The sequence below is a fragment of the Rhinatrema bivittatum genome, chromosome 5, assembly GCF_901001135.1.
Source record: "Rhinatrema bivittatum chromosome 5, aRhiBiv1.1, whole genome shotgun sequence".
NCBI lineage: Eukaryota > Metazoa > Chordata > Amphibia > Gymnophiona > Rhinatrematidae > Rhinatrema > Rhinatrema bivittatum.
In genome coordinates, this window is record NC_042619.1 from 80,529,810 (window position 1) to 80,545,813 (window position 16,004).

The following is a 16,004-nucleotide window of genomic DNA, read 5'->3' on the forward strand; positions in this document are numbered from 1 at the left end:
CAGTATGGCAATTTCTTATGTTCTTAAATGGGTAAATTGATGGCTAATCTGATTAAATCAGCATCTGGTTCTCGTTTTATTCATATTTAAAATCAACAAAGGGAAAAATCTTGAATGCTAATCAAGCATTTGTAGATTTCTTTTTTTTTGTAATTAGTAATTTTTATTGAAGATAAAACCATGATTATACAGCACTCATACTTCTCAACAGATGGAAACGTTTACATTCTTTATACTAAACGGCGGTATATAAACAATTTAAAATAAATAAATAAAGTTTATCTCCCACCCTCCCTCACCCCAGAACAAAGCAAACTGTTCCAGGAAGTACACATCGTAGATCATTTGCAGATTTTTATACAAGGCCATATACTTCAGAGGGCTATAACGAATCCAAGTGCAAGGAATTTTTGCGAAATTTGGGTCTGCGTTCTTTTGAGCCCCATTTGCAAAAATTGAATAGGCCTATTAGTCTGGAAGAGATATCATTGAGTATTCACAAGGGTTTGAAAATGTAGCATCATTTCAGCCATTGCCAAAACATGTTGCATATGTCCTTCCAGAACATAAAGCCTATGATCTGAGAACCAGGCAAAAAAATCCAAATTTCCTTGGGTAATCTATTAGAGGTTGCATGCAAAACATATCTTAGATCCAAGTTAGACACCACTATCCTATCACATTCCACACTTGTAAAAATGGGGTTAAAAAATTCTGGGAAAAAATTTTAAACTATGCTGAAACCCTTTTGAGTTATTCGATTCCCTGTTATCCAGAATTGGTACTTTTTGGGGTGGGAATTTCCAAATTTGTGGAGAAAGAAGGGGATAGACTTGTTACAGAAAATACTGACGCAGGGCCAGAAATAAATCCTGCTAGAATGGCGTGAAGGAGAACCACCTATTTTTTGGCAGTGGTTGCATTTTTGGATATTTGGGGCACATATATTCAAAGTCTCTCTAGTAGGGCATGCAGTTTGATCTTGAATACTTTGTAACATGTTAGGTGAAGACTAACAGTGATAGTTGGATCACTTAGTGTTGATTACCTTAGTAGATGAGGGGGAAGGGTTAGGAGGTAGGGGGGATACATATTTCTGAGATCTCTATTGAGGTCTGGTTGCACCAGAATTAAAGCATCTGGATCTCGTATTGTATATTAACTATGTACATTTGGGGGAGGCGGGTGTTGGGTTATAAAGGAAAATTCAAGCCATTGTTGATTATTTGTGTTAGGAATAATTTTGGTTACACGATGTTACGTTATTAACATTCAGGTTCAAGGCCCTTTTTGTCTATTTGATGTTTATTTTTATTATGGTCAGTACTGGCTTTGTCAGATGCATTACGCTGTATTGTTGCCTCAATAAAGATGTTTTAACTAAAGGCACAGATGCTCCCAGGTTGGCAGCATTGAAATTGCTACCAGTCTACGTACCCCTGCACCTTTTAAGGAAGCAGACTTGGGCACTCCATTTTACTGCACTGGCACCGCTCCTTTTTATCTGTGACTGAGCAGTTCATTGATGAGCTGTTTAAACTGCATGGGCACAGAACAAAGAAAAGAGGCAGAGGAAGGAGCAGCTGCATTCGAAGCAATGGCCCGGCCACAAAAGCAAGTGGGGTCTTCCAAATGATTGCGAGTCTGACCACCTCCAGGTACTGTGCAGCACATTATTATATTTTGCTGTTACCTGAGGCTCTACATAAGCTTGTTGAACAGCAGAAGAGAGGATATCTCATGGATATGCTGTTCAGTCCAAGTGAACTGCAAAAGATTTTTGGATTGCTCTATTATGTGTGTGTCTATATGTACAGCTTCAGAGATGTAAAATTTACCTGAACAGCTTTGCCTGGATATTCAGCCTGAATGTCTGGTCTAAAGTCACTTGGACAAAATTATCCAGGTAACTTTACGACTGCTATTTACATGGACAGTTATTCAGTTCTGCCTGGACAAAATGAAGCTGCACCCCCAGGAACACCCCTAATGCCACCCTTTTTGTGAGTAAATTATGACTGGGAAACAAATTAGCCTGGATAAAGTTTAGACAAGGAACCCAGGAAGAAATTTAACCCTTGAGGTTTTGTCCAGCTAGCTGCAAAAGTTAATTGGACAAACCATTTAAATATTGTCCTCAGAGTCATTTGAATTTTCCAAGTGAGCTAAATTCTTTCAAAGAAAGCACAGTTGCTTACCTGTATTAGGTGCTCTCCTAGGATAGCAGGATGTTAGTCCTCACGTGGGTGACATCATCCAACGGAGCCCGGCACGGAAAACGTTTCTCAAAGTTTCTAGAAGCTTTGACCAGCATGCCACTATCTGCTGGTCCATGTGAGGTCCCTCTTCGGTCTCATAACATAGAAAAATATACAAGCGAAAAAAAAACAAAACAAGAAACCGGAAGGAGAACCCAACTCCTTGTGGAGGTGGGTGGGATTCCTAAGGACTAACATCCTGCTGTCCTAGGAGAACATCTGTTACAGGTAAGTAACTGCACTTTCTCCTAGGACAAGCAGGATGGTAGTCTTCATATGTGGGTGAATACCAAGCTCCAGGCTGTCCCCATTAGCAGGTGAAACCAACAGTTACTGAACAAAGTGCCAATGGGCACAACAACTGCGGTGCTATTGGTCAGCAGGGAACTGCCTGGATCCCACCAGGGACACTAGGCAGGAAAAGTTGGGTTCAGGTCTGTCTGGAACAGATTGCGCAGGACGGATTGACCAAAGGCAAATGTGTGAAGAGAACTCCATGTTGCGGCCCAGCAAATTTCGACGGGGACTGCTCACATATGAGCCACCGACATTGCTATGGCCCGCACAAAGTAAGCTTTAACTCTGCCAGCCAGCGGAAGGCCTGCTTGCACATAGCAGAAGGCGATGCAATCCGTCAGCCAGTTGGATAAAGTCTGTTTACCTCCGCCACTCCCAGCCTGTTTGAGTTGAAGGACACAAAGAGCCGAGTGGACTGCCTGTGCGATCTAAATAGAAAGCCAAGGCCGTCTTGCAGTCGAGAGTATAAAGAGCCTGTTCCCCTGGATGGGAATGATGCCTAGGAAAGAAGGTGGATAAAACAATGAACTGATTAAAGTGGAAATCAGTCACAACTTTAAGCAGAAACTTAGGGTGTGAACTCAGGACCACACGATTGTGAAAAAATCTTGTATATGGCGGGTACGTAACCAAGGCCTGAAGCTCAATGACCCTACAAGCTAAAGTAAGCGCCACCAGGACTATAACATTCCAGGTGAGGAACTTTTGTGTTGCAGGAATGCAATGGCTCAAAGAGAGGATGCATGAATCTCGCCAGGACAATGTTGAAGTCCCTGGTCGCAACAGGAGGCCGAAGAGGGGGCTTCAGCTGGAGCAGGCCCCTCATAAAGTGACCTATTAAAGGCTGCACAGATACGGGTGAACCAGCAACACCTCGATGGTATGCACTCACAGCGCTGAGATTGACCCTGACTGAGCTGGTGTGAAGCCCAGACTCGGAAGGTGTCACAAGTAGTCCAGCAGCTGGGCAAGGGGGCATGTGAAATGGATCCAAGTCATGCCCCACACATCAGATGGAGAATCTTCGCTTCAAATTGTAGGACTTCCTGGTGGAAGGTTTCCTAGAAGCCACCAGCACCAGGGAGACACTGTCCGAGAGGGCCAAAGGCTGAAGGACTAAGTGCTCAACATCCAAGCCATTAGGGCCAACGCCTGGAGGTTTGGATGGCACAGGGTGCCCTGGTTCTGTGTGATCAGATCGGGCGTAATCTCCAGCCGGATGGGGGGCCTGATCAACAGGTTCCGCAGGAGAGGGAACCAGGCCTGTCAGGGCCAAAAAGGTGCCTCGAGGATCATGGTCCCTCTGTCCTGTTGAAGCTTCACCAGCGTCTTCAAGAGGAGTGGGAGAGGAGGGTACACATACAACAAACCTCTCCCCCAGTGGAGGGAGAAGGCATCGCAGGCCAGATGTCTGCCCCCCCCGATGACAGGGAGCAGAACCTGCTCACCTTGTGATTGTGCGGGGAGGCGAAGAGGTCCACATATGGAGTACCCCACCGATGAAACAGATTGGCCGCCATCTCCGGAATGAGGGACCATTCATGTGGCTGAAAGGAGCGACTCAGATGGTTCACCAGCACGTTTAGAGTCCCAGGCACGTACGTCACTCGCAATGACATCCCTTGCAGCAGGGCCTAAGTCCACACCTGCACCGCCTCGTGTCAGAGGAGGAACAAACCTGTGCTTCTCTGTTTGTTGATATACCACATTGCTACCTGGTTGTCCGTCCGGATCAGGACTTCTTTGTGGGACAACCGCTCTGAATACCCACAGAGTGTAGCGAATTGCCCGGACCTCCAGAAAGTTTATCTGGCAGTGGGCGATCCAGAGACCCTGCATGTGGAGGCCATCCACATAGGTGCCCCAGCCCTGAGGAGAGGCATTGGTTATGAGTACCACTTGAGGTGGAGTAGCTTGGAAGGGAAATCCTCGCTGCAGGTTGAAGATGTTTTCCCACCAAGACAGAGATGTCCTCAAGGGTTCTGTGACCGAGAGAGAAGTCCCAAGGTCCTGGGAGGCCTGTCGCCACTGCCTGTTAAAGGATTTCCTGGAACTGGGCCTGGAAGATTTCCTGGTAGAGGAAGGGGCGTCAGAAGCACAAGCAGAGAGCTCTTGAAGAGTGTTGTGGTGGTCCTTCAACTGAGCCATTGCACCTTATCCTCAAAGAGGTTGTCACCTGTGCAGGGGAGGTCAGCTAGTTTCTCCTGTACCTCTGGACGAAGATCAGAAGCCCTAAGCCAGTGTGGGTGCCAATGCCCACGGCGGCTACATGAGCTGCAGTTTCAAAGTCACTGTAGATGGTTCGCACCTCGTGCTTGCCAGCCTCGAAGCCCTGCAGGACAATAGCGGAGAGCGCCTCCTGCTGCTACTGCGGTAGGCTCTCCTCCATATCCTTGACTCGCTTCCATAGGTTCTGGTTGTGCTGAGTCATGTACAACTGGGTAGGTGGCAATCCAGGCGATAAGCATAGTGCCCTGGAAGACCTTGCTGCCCAAGGCAGATGTGTGAGTACTGGAGCACCTGGCTTTCTTGAAGGCGGACTCTAGAACCACCGACTGGTGGGGTAGGTGCCGCTTCTCAAACCCCATGGCTTGCTGCACCAAATAGGTGGCATCCGCCTTCCTACTGACAGGGGAGATAGAGATCGGGTGCTCCCACATACGAAGGAGAAGGTCCTTGAAGATGGGAACCACCACGATCTCCTTAGCAGTGCTGACAAACTGGAGTAGTTCCAGCATCTTGTATCACGCATCCTCCTCCGTGAGCAGTTGGCAAGGGATAGCTTTGGCCATTACCCTGACAAACCCCACAAAGGACAGATCCTCGGGGGGGGGGGGGGGGGGGAATCGACACCTTTCGTCAGGCAGGGAAGGCTCTGAGAGGGGGTCATCCGAGTACTCTGAGGAAGACCCTGTAGAATTATCTCCCCATGGGTTGTAAGGCCCTTCCCTCTTCACTAGGGCCAGCACGATGTGGGCGAGGCCTGTGGGGAATATCAGCTCTGGGCTCAGATGTCTTCGGAGGCCTCGAGAGCACTGGGGGCCTCGGGAGGCCGGAAGGACCCGGTAAAGGCTCAGGTAACCTAGGTCTCGGGAACGCGGCACCGGCCTAATCTTCCTCCACGAAGAAACCAATGATCGGGATCGCTCTGGAGGGAGGCATCAGTGGCCACTGGGGGGGGGGGGGGGGGGCGCCAAGGTCCCTCGGGCACCGGTTGCGTTAGGGTGCCTAAAAGGATGTCCAGACACTCAAGCCGGGGTGCTAGGATAGATAGAAGAGGCTTGGGCACCGGCATGGGGGCCAGTGGCATGAGCGGCTCGATGCTCTGAAGAGCTCTGAGTACCTCGGTCCAGCTCCTCCTGAACGAGGCATCATTGGCTCTTCCTTGGGTCTCCGAGGTGGCAAAGTGCCACAGTGCCTAGCATCAATATCGGTGGGGAATGCCTGGGACTCCCGGGGACATCAGAGGATGGGACCTCCGATGGCCGGGTTTGCTTCAATGGCGGTATGGCCGCAGCCAGTACCGCACTGGAACTGGAGCCATGCACCGATGGCGATTGGTGTCAATGCTTACAGGATCTCCCACGGTGCTAGGCCCGATCTTTTCCCGGCACTGAGGAGGTAGAGACTCCCAATGTTCGGGACATTGGTAAGATCATGGAGGATTGGTCACTGTCCCCGCAATCCTTTGAAGACATGGAGAGAAGAGTAGTGAGAAGCAGAGTATCAACCTCTCTGTGTCAATGACTGTCACGGGTGTGAATGGAGAAGACTTGGAAGAACCGAAAAGTTTCTCCATCTTATCAAGACATGCATGACGGCTTTGGGGGTCATCCGATCACACAGGGGACACCCATGCACGTCGTGCGAGGCCCCCCGGGTAGAGGATACAAACCTCATGAGGATACGTGATGGACATGGTCTGCGGGCACTGGGGTCACCGATGAAAACTGGACGTCATAAAAGTTATTGGGCGTGCGGTGGATGACCAGTGGTCACCAAGAGGCGAGGTGTCAGGAATCAACTGCAAAGAAGCGAAAAAGAAAAATATAGCATTTTTAACCCTCCACGCTGAGGAGACACTGACCGTGTAGTGGGATCAGACGTTGAAAACGGGAAAAACACGACACTTTTCAGCGAAAACAATAAAAGAATGGAGCTCCATGAACCGCGAGGCAAATGCACCGTGGAAAAGAAGAGACTGATGGTGGACCTTGTGTGGACATGCGGATAGAGGCATGCTGGGCATGCTCAGTGTGCTGGTCAAAGCTTCTAGAAACTTTGACAAAAGTTTCCTATGCCGGGCTCCATCGGATGATGTCACCCACATGTGAGGACTACCATCCTGCTTGTCCCTAGGAGAAATCTCTACATGAAAGTGAAAAACCTTTTAAAATACAGTTATCTGTTGTAGGGATATTTTGGTGATTTTTTTTTTTAACTTGTACTGTAGCAATCATAAAAGCAAACAGAATGTTAGGAATTATTAAGAAGGGAATGGAAAATAAAATGGAGGATGTCATAGTGTCTCTGTATCGCTCCATGGTGAGACTGCACCTTGAATACTGTGTGCAGTTCTGGTCACGGCATCTCAAAAAGGATATAGCTGCACTGGAGAAAGTGCAAAGAAGGGTGACCAAAATGATAAGGGGCATGGAACAGCTGCCCTGTGAGTAAAGGCTAAAGAAGTTAGGGCTCTTCAGCTTGGAGAAGAGATGACTAATGGGGTTGATATAATATAAGTCTACAAAATCATGAAAGTACTTCAACAAGTTAATGTTAATCGGTTATTTACTCTCTCAGATAATAGAAGGCCCAGGGGACACTCCATGAAATTAGCAAATAATTCATTTAAAACAAATCGAAGAAAATGCTTTTTAACTCAGCACATAGTTAAGTTCTGGAATTCAATGCCAGAGGATGTGGTTACAGCAGTTGGCGTAACTGGATTTATAAAAGGTTTGGATAAGTTCCTAGAGGATAAATCCATAAACTACTATGATGGTAATTAATAAGCAATAGCAGCTCGCGATCTAATGTTCGGGTACCCGCCAGGTACTCGTGTCTTGGATTGGCCACTGTTAGAGACAGGATGCTGGGCTTGATGGACCCTTGGTCTGACCCAGCAGGGCATATCTCATGTTCTTATGAAGGAGACTTACTTGAAGCTCTTGATAGAAAAGAGGGGATTTAGAGACTAAGGGGCAGTAGCAACTGGGAGACTGAGAAAGGAAGAACAGTGTTTGTATTGTGGGGGAAGATGGGGGAAGTGCAGGGATTTTAGAGGTGGGGGCGCACAGAACTGGAACTTTGGGATGGATGGTAAAAGCAGAGACTAAAATAGGGATAATCGGTGATTGGCTAGATTTATGAGTGGATTGTGTGAGATACAGCTGTGGGAGGTAAATCTGGAAAAAATAAAAGGGGCCCATAAGTGGTTAAAGCAGCCCTGAGTCCAGGACAAGAGGAGTGCCAGCCGTGAGGAGGAATGGAGAAGTCAGGCCTGAGCTGGCAGGATGGAGGTGGAAGGAATCCCAGAAAGGATGGGAGATTGGGGGAGGAAAGAGAGAATGCTTGGAGTGATGCAGAAAAGGAGTAAGAGCGCCTAGAGGAAGGGGGAGAATAGTGAGAATGTATGGAGGGAGGAAGAGAGGGAGGGGAGAAAATGGATGAAAGGATGGAGAAAAGGGGAGAACGCTAGAGGAAGGGGAAAATAATTTCTTGGGGGAAGGGAGCACTATCAACCTTTTTCAAATGTGTTGCCATTTGCCCTAGAACCAGCCCTGTCTCCTTCCCCCACTTTGCTCTCTCCCATTCCCCCTGCTTTCTTTTCTGCTCCCCTTGTTCCTCATCTCTCTCCCCCTGTGCTTTCCTAGACCCCTACCTCTCTACTTCTCTCCCCACCCTCACTTCCTCTCTCTCTTGCATCACCCTCGCTTGTGTCTTGCTCATCCTTAACCTCTTCTATAACCCACTCTTCCCACTTTCATTGGTGCTAGCAGAGTGGGAAAAATTACTTCTGAGCAAGAGGCTGCTTCTCCTGATGCCTGCAGTTGATTGTATCACCTGAGCTGTCTGAGCCAATAAGCAGCAGAAGGTAGAAGCAGCAAGTTCAAAGTTACTTTCTCCCAGCTAATTTTGCAGTTCTGCTGCCTGCCTGGTGCCAATTCTTAACAATGCTGCTCCAGGAATAAAGAGGTAACTGTACTTGGAAATGGGAAAAAGGAGAGGGAGGAGTAGGAGGGGACCAAATTTGCTGCTCCTATTTCGGCCTATCTTTGTGCCTGTGTGGGTACAAATTACAGGGCCCTCCGGTTGCACTGACTTAAAGGCAGCCCTATACTGGGATGTATATAGGTCTTCCAAAATTCAAAAACAGGCATTACATTTTGTACCACAGATATTCATTTACTATTTATTTCCTGGAGGAGGGGGAAGGGGATTCTGCATTGCATAAAATTTGTACACAGTTCCCTCCTGTGCAGAATTTTGTATTTGCCCCACAGAATTAGGAGCAGAGACTAGGAAGCAGAAGCAACGGAAGTGGAGGTCTCAGGGGGCTGGGAGAGAGGAAGGAATAGCGTCTGTCAGATGAAAGTAAGAAAGAAGCAGTGGGGGACAGAAGAGAGTAGAGACTGAAGCTGGCCCAGGAGGCTGGAAAGGATGATCCTGCCGTGCTGACCTTGGCCTGTATGGCCCGAACACAGGAGGGAGTAGTGGGAACGAGTGGAGCCTGAATGGCAGAGGTAGATAGAAGAGAGCTAGAATCTCTTGCTAAAGATAGGGTGTCAGACAGTGAAAGCTACGAGGTCTTGCTGGAAAGGGGGAGGGGGGGCAAGAGAGAATGAGCTGAGGAAGATTTCAAGCCTTATAGGGGCAGAGAAAAAAAGCTGGAGAAAGCAGTCAAACCTAGGGAGAAAGAGAAACTTAGGGGTCTTGCTCAGCATGGGGAGAGAGAACTGGGGTGGGAAGGGAGAGAGAGTGATCTGAAGGTCTTCCTGGGGAGTGGAAGGACAGAGAGAACAGGCGGCGGGGGGGGGGGCACGCAGTTTAAAAGCCCCACTTGACGGTCTTCTTGGGGAATGGGAGGAGAGCAAGAACAGGAGAGGGAGGCTACACAGTTTAAGCCTGATGGGAAAGAGGGAAAAGGGAAAACCCCAAGGAGAAGTGAGAAAACAGAAATTGACTAGAGGGGAGGAGAGATCAAGCATAGGAAGGGGCTCAAACTATAAGGGGAAGAGAGCTGAGGAAGGTTGTTCAGCCTGGGTGACAGTGAGAGCAATCTGAAGGGGCAAGGTCTTACGATGGGAAAATTCTGTACAAAAAGAAAATGCTTCCGGCAGAGTTAGAAAGAATTAATGGCACAATCCATATTCTATACTGTAGCCATCATTCTCAAACTACAGTAGGTTCTGAGATCCTCAACCAAAGTCTGGTTTTCAGGATGCCCACAAGGAATATTCATCAAATAGATCAAATGTATGCAATTTCAGAAAAAAATTATTTTCGTATTTTGGCTATCCTTCAATCAGGTCTAGTTTTCAGATCACGAAGATCGAGTTTGGAAGCCACTGTTATGGAGAACGTTCCAACCAACCACTTATTTTTTCTTTTCTAAGGGAGTCTATATTTTAAGTTATTAAATATCTTCTCCCTTTTCCTCTCCAATTAGCCCATTATAATCTTTAGGCTTCTTTTTACCGTACTTGCCTTCCCTTGTAATTCTATTCTATTAATGTTCTGAAAAAATCCCAAGTCATTTTCTTCAGAAGTGTTTATATTGACAATGCAACAAAATAAAAAACCCTATGCTAACAAAGTATTTGAAGAACTTGAGCATGCAAACTTGGTATGAACACATTATAGTCTGATAGCTACACAAATATGATTATAAATACATACCTGAACAAAAGCACAGGATGCTGGTTCCTGCACTGCTGAACTTTTCTGAAAATAGATCCAAAAAGGGAAGACTTCCATATTTTCATCCACTATTTAGTATTTTCCTGCACTCCTAGAAATGAATAATATTGTTTTAGTCTAATGAAAAATGCATTTTTATATATATATACATTGTGCGTGTATGTGTGTGTATATATATATATATATATATATATATATATATATATATATATAAACAAACACATACATATACCCAAGTCTTAACTACGTAGTCTTTAGCGTTTCATTATACAATAGTTAATAAACACTATGGTACTCCATGTAACACTTTAAGAGGTATAATTATCCCTAAATAAAATACTTCTGGATAGCAAATTTAACACATATACAATTCCAGTTTTCATTTAGTCTTTCTGTAAAGATGCACTCAAGAGCTCAATAACTACTACTGAAGTTACCTTGGCATGAAGTGTGTTCTAGGAAAATCTAACTCCCTAACAATTCCGCAAACTACTCGGCATATGATGTCAAGGTTTTTCTTTCCAAACATCACTGAAGACGACACTAAAAAGTGACTAGAGCTTACAGTAAAATGGCTATTAGCTTTAAAAGGATCTAAATTATTGTGTAAAGATGTATTTTGGATAATGGATATATATTTGTAATTAAAAGAATATTGTGAAAGTTGCTTCCCTATAAAAGGTGTTCTCTGAGGAGAGGAGAATGTAAGTCTTCACAGGTGAATGATCTCCAATAGAGGCCAGCCGGAAAAGATTTCTGTAAAACTTCTAGAAACTTTTAGCATGCTCTATTGCTGCAATTCTCAACCAATGTGTTGCTAAGCACCGGCAGGTGTGTTGCACACTCCTGCTGCTCTTCTCTTCCCCTCCAGCGAGAGACTGAGTGCAGACATCCTTGCACTGCTACTGTTGCCATCTGGGCCGTCAGGATGCTCATGCCCAGACAGAAACACACTAGTATTAGCAGGAGTTGGTAACTGCAGCATGGCCTTTTTTCTTCCCGCTCCCCGCAGCCCTGAAGAGGAAGTGATGTTCAGTGGGGTGCACAGGAAGAAGAAAGGGCAATGCTGCATTCAAAAGTAGTGGCATCGGCTTGAGAAGCAGCATGGGCCCAGAGAAAAACAGCTGATGATCCACAGCATTAATCCAGCAGCCTTTGTGATTATTTCATAGGCTGCAGAGCTACAGGAGGCTACTGCAGCTCCCAGTTGTGCTGGGGGGGGGGGGGGGAATATGTGAAATTGAGAGTGAGCCAAAGTGTGTGAGAGATAGAATATGTGCAATTGAGAACTTGTGTTTAAGTGAGAGAGATCATGTGTATGTAAGCATGAGAGAGAGAATATGTGTGTGATTGAGAAAGAAACTGATCAGGGAGGTGACTAGTGTGCATGTGAGAGAAAGACATCAGGGAGGTGAGTGATGTGCATGTGTGAGAGAGAGAAGCTGGTCAGGGTGGTGATGATGTGAGACAGACTGGTCAGGGACGTGACTGGTGTGTATGAGAGAGAGAGAGAGATTGGTGAGGAAGGTGACTGGTGTGTATGTGAGAGACTGATCAGGAAAGTAACAGAGAGACTGGTCAAGGTGGTGACTGTGAGAGACTGGTCAGGGAGCAGACTGGGGGGTGTGTGTAGGAAATTTATTTATTTAGATTTTTATATTCCGCTTTTGGTACTTCAAAGTGTACATCAAAGCAGATTACATTCGGGTACTATAGGTATTTCCCTATCCCCACGGGGTTTACAATCTAACTTTGTCCCTGAGGCAACGGAGGGTAAAGTGACTTGCCCAAGGTCACAAGGTGCGACAGCAGGATTTGAACCTTGGTTTCTCTGGGTCATAGCCCGCTGATCTAAACACTAGGCTACGCCTCTATTTGAAAGACTGGTCAGGGAGCTGACTGGTGTGTGTGTCTACATGAGATGACTGGTGTGAGAGACAGAAACTGGTCATGGGGGTGTGACTGGTGTGGGTTGTGTGCATTAAGAGACAAGAGACTGGTCTTGGGCCCTAAGGAACAGGACTAGGAGGACAGAGCTTCAGCAGGCCCTGCTGCATCTGGTGTATGCTACTTGCCTGCAAGGGAAAGGAGTAGGAGAGATACTGGAGAGGGTAAGTTAAGGTGGCTTTTTAAGTTGATTTTTCTTGATTGACTGCCATTTTAATTATCGGGTGTTATGTGATGTGTCTCTGTTGTTTTGAAACATTTTATTAGTGTTTGGAGAATGTTTATGACTTTGTAATTATTAGATATTATTCGGTTTAGTTGTTTTGAAACATGAATTATCTTTATTAGTATAGTTTTACAATTATTTTATATTTCTTGAGGAATGTATGAATAGAAATGTGCAGACAAAAACTGAACTGGAAACAGGAAGAAGCCAAACTCTGTATGCAGTGCAACAATGGAAAAACAAAAACATTAGCTTTATGGGCCCTTTATTCTGTATTTGGTGAGAGTCTATCTGTGTTCTGCATGTGTGACCCAGGTAAGGGTATTCTGCAAGCTTGCAGTTTCTGTGTAGGAATCTGTAGCAGCTTGGCTTATTCTGTTTTCCTAATAAGAGGTGCACTGGTGTTTAGTGCCTGGTTTAATATTTGTAGTGTTGCCATTTCATAGGTTGATTTGTTACTGTTTGAGTGTGTTCAATAATACAGGTGCAACTTTGTACAGATTAGTTTGTATGTATTATTGCAGATCATGGCAGTGTGTTAGGTGCTATATTTCTGTTTCCATTTCTTCAGGTTTGCACTGCATGCAGAGTGGCATTTTTGGGTTTCCATTCTAGTATCTGTTTCCATACTTGTAATTTGTGGTCTTTCTGTACTTGGTGAAGGTCAGGTCTGTGTGTGTGACCGACGTGAGGTATTTTACTAGCATATAGGTATTTGTTTCAGTCTTATTTGTTGTGTTTTTTTCAACAGAACACGCATTGGTGGTGAACTGCTGTCTTTTTGTAAGAAGGGCTAGTGCGCCTGGTACTAGGGAGAGCTTATGTTGCTGTTACTGACATGACACAAAAATCTCTTTTTTGATTGGTGCGTTATTATTTTTAACACTTTTATATACCGACATTCGTTTACACATCACATCGGTTTACATTATAACAATTGAACTACAGAAGGAAGTTACATCTGAACAAATCGGGAAACTAGGAGACAATAAACCAAAATGGAAACACTCTGAAGTTGGGGAGGGCGGTGCAGGAATTAATGGTACAAAGTAAGAGGGACAGCCAGTGAAAAAAAACCCCCCAAACATATAACTATATACAATGTTGTGCTTGGCATGATTGGAATGGGAGGATGAATTCTAACATTAATAATACAGGGGAGAAATGCAGGTGGCGTAGGGGAGTAAGAGTATGTGAGAGAAGGTGGTAAGATTAAGGGTTATTGGTAGGCTTGGATGAAGAGCCATGTTTTCAGCTTTTTTTTTTTTTTAAGTTGTTAGATTCCAGTCTAAGGTCTAGTGGCATAGCGTTCCAAATGGAGGGACTGGCAATTGAGAAAGCATGTAATCGTGTTGAGGATAGATTAGTGAGTCTGGGGGAGATTGTTGGTAGAGTGCCATTATTGGCTGATCTTGTGGATCTTCGGGGAGGTTTAAAGTGGAAGGATGAATTGAACCAGTTTATGTTTTGGTTATATAGTGTTTTGTGAATTAGAGTGAGACTTTTGAATCATATTCTGAGGTGTATGAGGAGCCAATGTAGATTTTTTAGTATGGGGGAGATATGGTCATTTCTTTTGGAGTTTGTGAGAATTCTGGCGGTGGCATTTTGGAGCATTTATAGGGGCTTAAGGGACGTAGCTGGGAGTCCTACAAGTAATGAGTTGCAGTAGTCTATCTTGGATAGGATTTGTGCCTGTAGCACTGTTCTAAAGTCGTTTTGATGGAGGAGGGTCCTTAGCTTTTTTAGGACATGTAGTTTAAAAAAGCCGTCTTTTATGGTTGAGGTTATGAATTTAAGGTTTAGCTCGTTATCTATTATGACACCTAGGTTTCTTGCTTCTTTTGAGATAGGGGGTTGGCCTTGCTGGGGGGAGGATAGGGAGGGGAGTATGTGGTTGGATTTATGGTTTAGTATTAATAGTTCAGTTTTGTTGGTATTGAGAGCGAGGTATATTTGATTGAGGAGTTTCTTAATTGCAGTGAGGTGGTTGTCCCAACGTAGGAGGGATTTGGTAATGGATTCGGAGATTGGAGTGAGGATTTGGACGTCGTCCACATTTTATTTTTATTTATTTTTATTTAAAAACTTTTCTATACCGTCGCTAAGTTATATACCATCGCAACGGTTTACAAATAGGTACATAGACTAAGGATAGTAAATCTAGGATATCGTACATTCTAACAGGTGCCAATAAAGTTCGGTTACAATTTCATAAATAAAATCATTATTTGAGTAATGTTGGTCAAGTCCCGGTATATTATTGAGTTACTATCTCTTTGAGATATTACTTCTTAAATGTAGGATTGAGTAAATTCATTCTCATCTGCATTACTCTGTACTTTCATTCTCTACCCTCCACACTCTTTAGTGAAGGCTTTTTTAAAGAGCCATGTTTTTAAATTTTTCTTAAACGTTTTGAGATTATTCTGTAATCTGAGTTCAGGGGGCATCGTGTTCCATAGTATGGGCCCAGCCAATGATAAAGCCCTTTCTCTCACTTGGGTTAATTTTGCTGACTTTACTGACGGGATTGTTAGTAGTGCTTTGTTTGCTGAGCGGAGGTTTCCTTGTGGAACGTGTACTCGTAAGGCTGTGTTTAGCCAGTCTGCTTCTTTATCATATATTAGTTTGTGTATGGTACATAAGGCCTTGTATTTTATCCTGTATTCGATGGGTAACCAATGTAAGTCTGCTAGAGTTTTGGTTATATGATCCCTCCTCTTTTTTCCCGTCAGTATTCTGGCTGCAGTATTTTAAAGTATCTGGAGTGGTCTTATCAATGTGCTTGGAAGTCCTAGTAAGAGTGCATTGCAGTAGTCAGTGCTGGAAAAGCTACGTGTTTGCAATACTATTCTGAAGTGGGCGGGTGTGAGTAATGGTTTCAGTCTTCTGAGGACCATAAGTTTTGCGTAGCCTTCTCTTACTTTTATAGATATGTGTTGCGTCAGGTTGATTTCTGGGTCCATTATTACTCCCAGATTCCTTACTTTTTTGGCTAGCTCAATTTTTTGGTTATTTCTTAGGGTTATTGGTGTTTGAATGATTTCAGTATGTTTTCTCTCTAGGTGAAGGAATTCAGTTTTGTCAATGTTGATGACCAGTTCCATTTGGTTTAGTAGTTGTTTAATTATGTCTAGGTACATGTTGGCTAGACTTAATGTTTTTTCAATTGTGTCGTCTATTGGTAGAATTAATTGAATGTCATCTGCATAAATGTGATGTATTATCCCTAGGCCTGCCAGCAGATGACATAAGGGTAGCATATATATGTTAAAGACATGACCTTGAGATAGGGATGAGTTTATGTTGTCAGTTATTGGTTTGGCAATGATGTTGGGAATAGATTTTAC

The 16,004-nt window shown here is 44.7% G+C and overlaps 2 protein-coding genes across 2 annotated transcripts in view; one reads left to right on the plus strand and one right to left on the minus strand.

Annotated features, from left to right (window-relative positions):
• MPHOSPH8 (M-phase phosphoprotein 8) overlaps positions 1–16,004 on the plus strand; it is a 248,377-nt gene that overhangs the window by 227,431 nt on the left and 4,942 nt on the right. The gene's annotated exons all lie outside the window — the stretch shown is intronic.
• The window catches only part of PSPC1 (paraspeckle component 1), a 465,349-nt gene that overhangs the window by 19,480 nt on the left and 429,865 nt on the right, over positions 1–16,004 (minus strand). Inside the window, exon 8 of the transcript XR_003856885.1 lies at positions 10,458–10,569. The gene's annotated coding sequence lies outside the window, so the exon portion shown is untranslated. The remainder of the gene's footprint in view (positions 1–10,457; positions 10,570–16,004) is intronic.